The sequence below is a fragment of the Balaenoptera borealis genome (assembly GCF_965194805.1).
Source record: "Balaenoptera borealis genome assembly, chromosome: X".
NCBI lineage: Eukaryota > Metazoa > Chordata > Mammalia > Artiodactyla > Balaenopteridae > Balaenoptera > Balaenoptera borealis.
The window spans coordinates 31199833-31212000 of NC_138881.1; the positions used below are offsets into that span (position 1 = coordinate 31199833).

The following is a 12168-nucleotide window of genomic DNA, read 5'->3' on the forward strand; positions in this document are numbered from 1 at the left end:
TTTTACTGGGGACAGTTAGAATTGAACTATGTAGACATGGTTTTTGAAGCCAAGTTTTACCTTTAAGGCTTTCGTATTGCAGCTTGAGAGGCTCCAAGCAGCAGTTGGGTACTTTGGGTCATTCACACAAGGATTAAGAGTCATAAACCAAAAAACCCTTTATAAGAAATCAGAATCTGTTTTAAAAATTAATTATATGAACTAAACATATATAGAAAGAAATTGAAGCTTGAATATATTTAAGAAGCAAAAATTAAAGACACACCTATAACTGCCCTTTTTCCTTAGTTGTTTACAATCACAGCACATCAAAGTGTGACATGTCTAAGAGAAAGGTAATTCAGTTCTAAGGCTTTGTCATCTTATCACTTTTAAAAATACAAGATCCGAGTAGATGAAAGGAAAATAGAGAGGGTCGTTAAAGAGCTGGGTCATAGAGTGGAATAGAGGACAAGCGGAAGAGGCAAGAAGGCGCACACAGACTGGGTGTGAAGAGAGTTGGGAATACTGGTTGTGGGAGATGGTCTCTGATTTGCTTATCGGATCTACTCGCCATCCTTCTTAACCCTGCTCCGTGATTCCAGGAGGCTGACCTTTGTCAGCTTCATCGACCAGTCTCTCTGTGTCTTCAGGTTGGGTTTGGCTAATGTGAAGTACTGACAAGAGATGAGAAGTCAGGAGGAAAGAAGGTAAGGGTATTTATTTCCATGACCTGCCCCCTTCCAAACTTTAGGTTGGCAGTGGATGCCATTCTCTAAGGTTACGTCTCGTCGGGGGGACTCCTGCTACAACTCTGAGACCTTCTGGGTTGCAGGAACGACCATCTCTCTGTGCCCCTTCAAACCTAGTGGTTGTAATACTGGCTTCTCACAGTTGCTAGCCTCAGGGTACTTCATCATCTCCTGGTTTCCCTTCATTCTTTACACACTTTAGTCTCTTCATTAAATGCTATCCCATCACTCTTTTAAAGTGTGCCATCAGTTTTTAGCTAGAACTGACTGATACATTGGTCGTGGGGAATAGGAGAAACTTTAAGGTAGTGTTAGGGAGGTGGGATAAACTGCTGTGGAGAGAGAGAGGAAGAGAAGGGTTTCAAAGCTTTTTATGGCATTCTATGAATGTAACATGACTTCTTTATGTGAATGACTCTAATATAGTCTTAAATTGCCTCTTAATTATTGACATTTGGTTGGGTTTCTGTTTCTTTGCATGCACAACCAGGATTGAACAGGGCTGAGAGATGTCTGGGATTTACGTGACTAGATAATACTACTAGGATCTATCTAGATTCATTACATCATATGAAGACATTTCTCCCATGGAATCAGGAACATCCCAACCCAGTGCACATGCTAAGTTTTTATTGAAATTCAGTGAACTGCTGTGGTGTGAAGTTAATTTTTATTGTCAAATTGGACAATATTGTTTGACTTTTTAATATTTCCTTTTATGATGGAACAGAAATTGGGGAAAGCCCAATAATTCCTTCAGCAACTAGTGATTCAGTTCAGATTGTTATATATAGATTCAGGTTGTTATATTTAAGCATGAATAACTCTAAAAGTGGACATGAGGCAGGTGACTGTTGTTTGTCCGTCACTGTAACACTTTACATAGCTGAGAATTCAGATCTCAATTAGGATTTTCAGTCTCATTGGAATCCACTACTTGCCCACGACAAATAGGACAGGCAGGGTTCTCAGAGAGCCAGCGATCAATGCAGTAAATGTGATATTCATGGGAGCAAGGTAGGATGCGAAGCTTGCTGTTTTCGGTGTACTCTGTCATGCAAATGCTGCAAGCTTTTAATGCATCATTTTCATCAAAAGATCTTACAGCCAAGTTGTCAATCTGTGCTTTGCTGAGTCCTGTAGGTTGGTCTAGATCATCTTCATCTAAGTGGAAAATCTGTTCCAGATTAAGGAAGAACAAAGGGTCACTTTCATCAGATATTACTGGGCTCATTTGTCTACCCCCTTGCCTGGTCTCTGATGGTAAGTCTGATGATGAGTTAGTTTCTTCAGTGCCTTCAAATATCAGTGAGCCAATTTCTGAATTTTCATCTCTTGAGCTGGCATTGGAAATAGGATGAGAACTGGAACTAGACATACAATTGGGGCTTGAATGACAAATCAGTGTGGAACTTGAATGGGGATTATAGCTAGGATTTGAATCGGAACCAAATCTACTACTACTACTACCATTAGGACCATCGCTGTCATCTGGTGACTCTGGCCATTCCATGCTTTGACTTGGAGGTGAGACACCATGCTCTAAATTACTGTCACTGTCCATAAGGTTACTTGAGTTACTAAATTCTGTCATTGTCTGCCTTAACATGCTCTGAATTGGAACAGATGTTGTATCATCTAAGCTAGTATTTAAAATTCTACAAACGGGATTTCTGATGGTAATGACATAAGCTCTCACATCTGCCTGCTCAGAATGTGAATACATATGCCTCAGTCCTCGTTCACTTTCAGAACTGACGGTGTTGTTTGGTGTCTCAGATGTTGACTGAGTTCTACTAGCTGTGCTGTCTCTCTGAGAATATGCTCCAGAATGAACTTGTCCTACTTCAAGATTGAAGGGTATGGTCAGATATACTTCCCTCATTCCCCAAGATTCATCACTGCTGGTTGTATCTGGAGAATCTTCTCCATGAACGGCATTCCTTGTTCTAGAAGTTTCAATAAGACCACTGTTTTGCAATTCAAATCCAGTCATTTGCTGTCTCAATATTTCTTGGTGCTCAGTTCTAGAAAATCTCACATTCTCACTTACCAGAGGCTGCTCAGAAGTCTGAGATGGTATACTATGATTAAGTCTTTGTACACTTTCCCTAAGTGAACGTGGAGGCGACCAACTTTCAATTCTTGCTCTGGTTCTCGGATACTCTGGGCTCCTACTTCTTGCTCTTCTCTGACTTCTGGTAGGTGAGAATTCCACTAATGTTTCAGTTGTATCTTGTTCAGACATAGATGGTCTTGTAAATATTGATTCAGATTGTGGATTTTCCACTTGCCTTTGGCTGTCTTCCATATTTTCTCTTCTGGGAAGTCTTGCAGATGCTACATATTCATTCTCTGGATTTGGACTCCCATGATCGAGGTGAAAATTTCTTTCTAAAGTGAATCTGAACTGGTCACTTGTAGGATTAATTTGGCCCTCTTCTCTCCCAGATTGGTTTTCTCTCTGTCCACTTGTCATATTTTCAGTTTGTCCAAAACAGGTAAGCCCGTCTATTATAGAGTCGCCACTAGACACATCATCTGGAGCGTCTCCTCCATCTGTTAACAAAAAAAATGGGGAGGGGACATGAAAGAACTACCAAAATTAGAACCATCCTAAAATAGCACTCTGAAACTTTGTTTCAAAAACAAACAAAAAATGAGAACTTAAATACTCAGATGTTTTAAACTGATTTCACATTTATAGGGTTAATATTTTATAAACTACACTGTCTAGATTTATAAGTAAAGGTAGAAAAGTTTCAATTCCATCTGAAAAAGAGTGAGCTAATCCTAGATAAACTTAGAGAATTTTTTAAAAAGGGAATCTGGAGGAAGTCTATTTTGCAATATTTCATCATATACACAGCCCTGTGTACCAGCCCTGTGTAGGAGGAATACCAGCCCTGTGTAGGAGGAATGTCAAGAGACTTTTTTTTCAGTCCACTGTCAAAACACTAATGCAATTCAACAAGGTAAACACCAGTTAAGGTACAATGTTAGTATTTTAGTTCAATTGACATTATCGTCTAATTTTCATTAGTCTCCAACATTACTATTTCTAGGCTCTTCACTTATGTGCTTTTGATAATATATAAGCTGTTTTAAAATATAAGATTATTGCGCAAACATAAACAAGTTTTATAGGTTTAAAAGTATTTGAATTTTGAATACTTCTTAATGTTACCAAGATTTTTCATTGACATTAAATTGAAGGTCAGATCAAATGAATAGACTGAACCCAGCATGGTACATATAAGACCATATTCAAGAACCAAAGTATTACAGTCTCCTCTTCATTAGACAGTAACATCCTCTACTTCACACTGGGAGAGAAGGCACCAGACCTGAGGTTTGAGCACGGCTTCTCAGCCTCAGCACTGTTGACATTTCGGTGCTGGACAGTTCTTTGTTTGGGGAGCTGTCCTGTGCATTGTGGGATATTTGGCAGCACCCCTGGCCTGTGCCCACTAGATGCTAGGGACACCCATGCCTCCCCTGCGACAACCAAAAATATCTCTAGCCATCGTCAAATGTCCCCAGGTGTTGGAGAGAGCAAAATTGTCCCCAGTTGAGAACCACTTGATTAGAATATGAAATATTTCTGTTTGCTTTTTTTACATGTCTATGTAGAAAAAATAATTCAGGAAGTAGGAGGGACTTTCAATTGAGGTAGAAAACCAAGAAAAGTACAAATAGGCCACTTCACACTGTTTCCCAATTAAAACAACCCAAATGTGAATCAGGAAAACAAACAAACATACCTTGACATTCTCACCAAAAATCAAGTAAATGCCAGTTCTTTTTATGAGAAGTTACTCACCAAATTAATTTATGTCACTTCTGTATAATTAGCTACTATGTACTATGATGAAGTTACTATTTACTATGATGAAGTTCCTTGTTCATCCCATCCTATTCCCTCCAAAAGCAAAGTATACCTGTATTTTCATCTGAGTCTTGTGGTGGGTTTTCTTTAAGTAGCTGCAGTCTTCTCAGCAACTCTTCTTCTGTACTTTCACCTGGAGTGCCTAGAAGATTGTTGTCTCTCATAAGTTTGTAATCTTCTTCACTCAGACTGTTGACAAGCCTGAAGAAATCTTCTTCCCGAACCAGTCGGTCCGTTTGACTTATGCGTTGGGCCGGAACTCCATCTCCTTCATCGTCGGAATCCGAGTTTTCCATCTTAGTAAACAAGTAGAAAATGATCTGAAATTCACGACATAGTGTTGAAATTCACCAGCGGCCGTTTAGTGTTCTTCGCTTTCTACCTCCTGCCAGAGTGTCCGGTGCCGGTTCCGGTTCCGACTCGGTCGGATGACCGTCCGCACAGGTTCCTCCCTTCTCCCGTCCCCGACTCAGTTCTGTAGCCGCCTGGTGACGCAACAGGTGGGAGCCGCCTCTGTCCCAGAACTTGCTAGACGTTGCCTAGGTATCCATTATCTTCCCCGCTGTTACCGGGTAGGGACTGGATTCAGGTTAGGTTTCATTTCATTGAAAACCAGCCAGTATTACTGAGGGTTTCTGGTGTACCAAGCACCGTCCTTCACCTCGTTTCACCCACACGAGCCTATTCTCAGGTTTTCAGGAGGCGTCTTCAGGCTCTGATATGCTCTATTTATTCGTTACCTTACATGTGACTGCCTTCTTCAAAATGCCATGCCAAAGTCAGCCTAGTTAAATGCAGCAGTTCTCATTTTCAGGTGCCCAGGGACCCCTCCGCCTTTTCTCCTCATGAATTTCTCAAATCATAGACTCTCACTAAGAAAGCCCACAATTTGTGATAATTTACCAGGGCCCTAGCTGAGTCTCTTTAGAGTGTCCTCTCCCTTTTAACTGTTAATGGCTTCGTCTTGCATTATACGGCCCTTCAATCTTGTTTCAAACAAACCAACAGGAAACACCAAAACTCTGGCAGGCTTTTCTGCTCAGCCAGGGAATTCCTTCTCCACAAAAGCATCAGGTTCATTTTTGTCCTCCTTTCTCATAAATATTATAAATCTTACTTAAAGAAAACTAGCCAGAACATCACAGGAACTTTTAAGACAGATACATAATAGTTACTTTGTCTGCCACAAGGAGTACTGACTTTGCTGATTTTGTTGCATGTATATAACCTGAAAGGCTTGGTGAAAATAAAATAATGCTCATTTGCAGTGCTATCTGAAGGAGACCTCTAAGAGCTTCTGGACTCATTAATATTACCAGCCCCACTTAACACTTGTTTAGGAGCTCTTTGTTCAACTTATTCATGTAAAGACAAGATTTGGCTGCTGAATTTGAGACTTTATTCAATTTGACTTATTTAATCATTAATCCATCCAACATAAACTGGGTCAGTTATTGCCTCAGCGGCTAGAGATATGTCAATTGTTGAAGCAGTTTGTACTCCCAAGTAATTCACACACCAGGTGAGGGAAACGCCACATGGAAACTATCAAAGTACAGTATATTTTATCATAGATTTATATATGCAGTATTGTGTACGTACAGAGAACTGTGTAGCAATTATTTAATGGGAGTTGGGAAATGTTTCACAGAGGTATTATATTTAAATCTGAATCTTTAAATATAATTATACTTTCTATAGATGGAAAGTGGCAGTTATGTGTTGCTAGAGAAAGACTATGTCAGATGGAAGAAGTAGACTTGAAAGACCTTGGCTTGTTTGGGCAACTGTGGCCACAATTTTGGGGTTGGGTGGCAATGTGGAGTTAATCTCAGAAAGAATACTTGACAAACACTATAAGTTGAGTTTTGATTTTTTTCATGTAAGAAATAGGACACTGATTAAGATGTTTTGGTATTTTTTTGAGAACAAGCAGTAGATTTTATTTGTGTCTGCTTAGCGTCCCCTTAACATACTTAGGCTAATAGCATCCTGATTTTCATGGGGGAAAAACCCATTCTACAGTCTTAGTCCACTTGGTTTAGGTTTAGCTGAATTCACTGCCATGGCTAGAGGAGAGGACACATGATGCAGCCATGTCCAATCAGTATACCTCAAATCGGTTACGGTAATTGGCTTAAGCATGGGCATGTGACCGAAAGTACATTTAAGAGTTAAATCTGAGATGTTGCGAGAAATCATTTTCCACTGCGGTTGCTAAGCTGGTAGGATATAAACCTGAAGATGCTTGTGGCTATGTTATGTCCCAAGAATGAGGAACATTGACATAAAGAGACAGAGGAAAACCATAATGGAGAAAGAGCAAGATACCTGAGGAAAAATTTGGGAAATACCTGAAGCTAGATGTGCCTTAAGATTTTTAGATCTGTAAAACAACGTATTTCATTTTTAAAATGTAAGCCTGTGAAAGATTCCTGCCACTTATCATTGGAAGGCTCCTAAGGGTTGTAACGGGAGAGCCATATGATTGGTGATGTAATCAGACGTCAAAAAGTAATTTGATACAGGGCAGGGGGTCAGGGAATGAGTGAAATATGTGTGGGAGATTAAGTGGTACAAACCTCCAATTACAAAATAAAGGAGTCAAGGGAATGAAATGTACACTGTGGAGAATATAGTCAATAGTAATGTAATATCTTTGTATGGTGACAGATGGTAACTAGACTTGTGATCATCTTATAATGTACAGAAATATCTAATCACTATGTTGTGCACCAGTGACTAACATAGTGTTGTAGGCCAAGTATACGTCAAAAGACAAACAAACAAACTAAGAGAAAAAGAGATCAGATTTGTGGTTACCAGAGGTGGGTGGGGAGGTTGGATGAAGGTGGTCAAAAGGTACAAACTTCTAGTTACAAGATGAATAAGTATAGGGATGTAATGTATAACATGATTAATATAATTAAGACTGCTGTATGTTGCATATGAAAGTTGTTAAGAGTAAATCCTAAGAGTTCTCATTACAAGGAAAAAATATTTTTTTCTTTTTCTTTTATTTTGTATCTATACGAGGTCATGGATGTGTGCTAAACTTATTGTGGTCATCATTTCATGATGTATGTAAGTGTAGGGGAACAGAACTTGCCACTGCAAAATGTTCCTTTGGTATGCAGATGATTTCAAGCTGAAAAAAAATCTAGGCCCAAAAGTCTCAGGAAGAAACTTTGACCTTGCTCCTAACCGCCTAAAAAAGTTTAGATAGAGGGCCAGTCATTCCCCACTAGAGCTATCACCAGAGATATCTGCAAAGACTACGGGCTGGTAGTGGTAGGAGAAACTCAGCAGGGCCTAGAGATCAGAGTCCACTCTGTGTCCCTCGTCTCTCTACACGGCCCATCTACCAAACATTTGCTTTTCCATCTTCATGTAAATCACCTTGCTCCCATTTGAAGTCTCAAACAGTACCCACAGCATCCTCTTTTGTTTTTAGCCGAAGATGATATTTCAGGTGAGGGTTTCAGCCATACTGGTCATTCAGTTTTCCTGGGTCTCTCCCATATGTACATGTTATTAAACTTTGTTTGATTTTCTCCTGTTAATCTGTCTCATGTTAATTTAATTCTTAGACCAGCCAGAAAAATCTAGAAGGGTAAAGGAAAATTTCTTATTGCCCAACATAAGTCAAATCATTATGCTGTACGGTAAGTCCCCTACAAAGGAACGAATTCCATTCCGAGAGTGCGTTCATAAGTCCAATTTGTTCGTTAAGTCCAACAAAGTTAGCCTAGGTACCCAATGAACACAATCGGCTATATAGTACTGTACTGTAATAGGTTTATAATACTTTTCACACAAATAATACATGAAAACCAAAAAAAAAGTAAAACATTTTTAATCTTACAGTACAGTACCTTGAAAAGCTCAGTAGTACAGTACAACAGCTGGCATACAGGGGCTGGCATTGACTGAACGGGCAAGAAGAGTTACTGACGGGAGGAGGGAGAGGAGGTGGGAGATGGTGGAGCTGAGGGATCGCCAGCAATAGGAGACGGAGGGCAAGCTGCAATTTCACTCGCGCCTGACGTTGATGGCACAGGTTTGGTTCCTTGCTGGTTTCAATTCTGTCTCCCCTTTTGAAAAAACAATCCAGTGATGTCTGCGTAGTAGCTCTTCTTTTCTTGCCATAGATGATGACACAGTAGTACTGGATTGCATTCTGAATGGCTGCTGCAACCTTTGTGTACTGTTCTATGTTTGGATCCTATGCCTCAAAAACTAACAGTGCCTCCTCAAATAAAGAAAATCCCCTTGCCATTTCCTGCATCGTGAATCTCTTTGGTTCTTTAGTTACTTCTTCTTCCTCTTGTCTCTCTTCATCGTTTCTCTGGGCTGCCAATTCCATCTTTTCGCCTCGCTCCACTCTCTCAATTATTTTCAGTTTTGTTTCCATCGTTATCCCTGCTTCTTAGCAGTACCAGCTACATCATCGCTGCTTTTATGCTTGCTTCCGGACATCCTGGGCTTGAAATAAAGATACTGTACTACTGCATTCTATACAGTACTGTAAAGCACACAAAAGCACAACCACTTGTAGAGGATGCACACACATGACAGTGTACACCAGACAGGTGAACTAACTTATGTGATTGGACATGTGACCACACGTTCGCATATTTGACCTTTCACAACTTGAAGGTTCGTGTGTAGGGGACTTACTGTATGCCTTAAACTTCGACAGTGCTAAATGTCAAGTATATCTCCATAAAACTGTAAGGAAAAAAACCAAGTGATTTACAATAAAGTTGCCATGTAAAACTTCCTTGCTTTTGTCCATTCTATAAAGTTAACATGTTTATACAATTTAAGTTTAATTGGATTTAGTTTTTATGAAAAAATAAGCAAACAGAATTTTTCTGTCATTTATTTGTTTAATAAGTATTTATTAGGCTTTGAAATTCTGTAAAGTTGAAGGAAATGAACATTTTCATTTGATTATGAATGAAATGTGGTTATGACATATAATGTTAACATTGTGAATAAATTTCCTACTTCTTTGTACCATGAGGTCCTTTCAAAATGTCCCTATTTTTGTATGTGTTTCATTTATTATACAATGTATTCTGATACCTTGGCCCGGTAATACTCATTTAATTCTCATGTGAAGAGAAAATATCCCGAGGTAAAGTACCACTGAACACTTGGCTTATATTAAGAAACAGAATGGTCCTGGTGGGAACTAAAATGTCTTTCACCGATAACCTTACCAATGAGTCAGATAATGTTATGTGACCAGTTAGCTCCCTGGTGGGATTTTTAGGATGCGTAAATTTAGCAAAGTCTTAGTGTGAGTAAGTGTGTACTTATGTGTGTTTTTGCATGTATATGTGTGGTGTATTTAAAAAGTTTTAACAGATGTTTGGTTAGGTTAATGACCATTGGCTTAGGTGTGGTTTCTGGATACTAGTAATAGGTCTATTTCACTGAAGTTTTGAAAGCTCCTCTACAGTGTGAACATACTTTATCTAGAACTTTGAATTCCTGTAACACTATAGTTATGGTGTAATTTAAAGTCTTGTTTTTAATATTTGTTCTATGCATAAACAAAAAGATACAGCATGTTGTTAGCACTTAGAAAGTTACAATTTACTTCTTAACATTTTTCATATTTAAGTTCGTAACTGAAGATGGTCAGATTGACCACTTTGGGAGTGAAAGGAAAAAATAAAGGCATATTTACTTTTAAGTTCACCTGCTAGATGTGCTCACTGTATGCCCTGTTACATATGCAAGGCCAGGGTGACTGGAAGTGCAATTGTCAGGCTTTTTCATAAACTGGATAACCATTTGTTTCTGCGCAGCACGTTACCTTTACATAGGAGCAATAAGGAGAAAAGGTGGAAGAGGCAAGCATTCTGCGCTACAAAACACCACCTTTAACAGCTAACAAGCATTACTCAGCTGCTGTACAGCTGTGTCTAGTGCACTTAAAAATATATAAACAGCTCATGCAGCTCAATATTAAAAAAACAAACAACCCAATCAAAAAATGAGCAGAAGACCTAAATAGACATTTCTCCAAAGAAGATATACAGATTGCCAACAAACATATGAAAGAATGCTCAACATCACTAATCATTAGAGAAATGCAAATCAAAACTACAATGTGATATCATCTCACACCGGTCAGAATGGCCATCATCAAAAAATCTACAAACAATAAATGCTGGAGAGGGCGTGGAGAAAAGGGAACCCTCATACATTGTTGGTGGGAATGTAAATTGATACAGCCACTATGGAGAACAGTATGGAGGTTCCTTAAAAAACTAAAAATAGAACTACCATATGACCCAGCAATCCCACTACTGGGCATATACGCTGAGAAAACCATAATTCAAAAAGAGACATGGACCACAATGTTCATTGCAGCTCTATTTACAATAGCCAGGACATGGAAGCAACCTAAGTGTCCCTCGACAGATGAATGGGTAAAGAAGATGTGGCACATATATACAATGGAATATTGCTCAGCCATAAAAAGAAACGAAATTGAGTTATTTGTAGTGAGGTGGATGGACCTAGAATCTGTCATACAGAGTGAAGTAAGTCAGAAAGAGAAAAACAAATACCGTATGCTAACACATATATATGGAGTCTAAAAAAAAAAAAAATGTTCATGAAGAACCTAGGGGCAAGACAGGAATAAAGACGCAGACCTACTAGAGAATGGACTTGAGGACACGGGGAGGGGGAAGGGTAAGCTGGGACAAAGTGAGAGAGTGGCATGGACATATGTACACTACCAAACGTAAAATAGATAGCTAGTGGGAAGCAGCTGCATAGCACAGGGAGATCAGCTTGGTGCTCTTTGACCACCTAGAGGAGTGGGTAAGGAGGGTGTGGGGGAGGGAGACGCAAGAGAGAGGAGATATGGGGACATATGTATATGTATAACTGATTCACTTTGTTATAAAGCAGAAACTAAGACACCATTGGAAAGCAATTATACTCTAATAAAAATGTTTTTTTTTAAAAAAAAAGACTCTGCATTGTACTAATCCTGATCTTCCTTTTACTATCCTCTCTTTCTATTATCCATATAGTCACTGTACCTGGAAAACAGGGCTGCTGTGAGAGCCTCACCCTCCCCTCCAGTCTCCCTTTCCTCACCTTTGGAGTATTTATGAGAGTAAGGAACCCTTCATCACATACAAATTACACCAGAATTTCCAGGAATATTAGTTTAGAGCATCTGCTGGGCATCTGTGGGCTTAAAAGATGACTATCTGGGAGATGGTTCCAATTTCTTCTGAACATGTTAATTTGGGGAGACAGTTGTCCATCCTTTAAGGTAATATCAGCAATTACAGTCAGCCCTCTTTGTTTATACTTCTTTCATAACAGTGATGTGAAAGCAAGTGAGTGGACTTGCAAGTACTTTCTAACATATAGATAGGAAGATATATGATTACATAATTACCTTAAATTCTGTTCCAATTTCCTCTGGCGCAGAGTGATACAATTTTCATACTATATAGTACAAGTAATTCCATTCAAAGTTCTGTAACCTGACATTGATCATTGGAC

General features: G+C 39.2%; 1 pseudogene across 1 annotated transcript; it reads right to left on the reverse strand.

Annotated features, from left to right (window-relative positions):
• Positions 1-802: 802 nt before the first annotated feature.
• Positions 803-9936, reverse strand: LOC309620140 (E3 ubiquitin-protein ligase RLIM pseudogene; annotated as a pseudogene). The gene has a single exon. The product of its transcript is annotated as an E3 ubiquitin-protein ligase RLIM pseudogene (transcript).
• Between the last annotated feature and the right edge of the window lie 2232 nt (positions 9937-12168).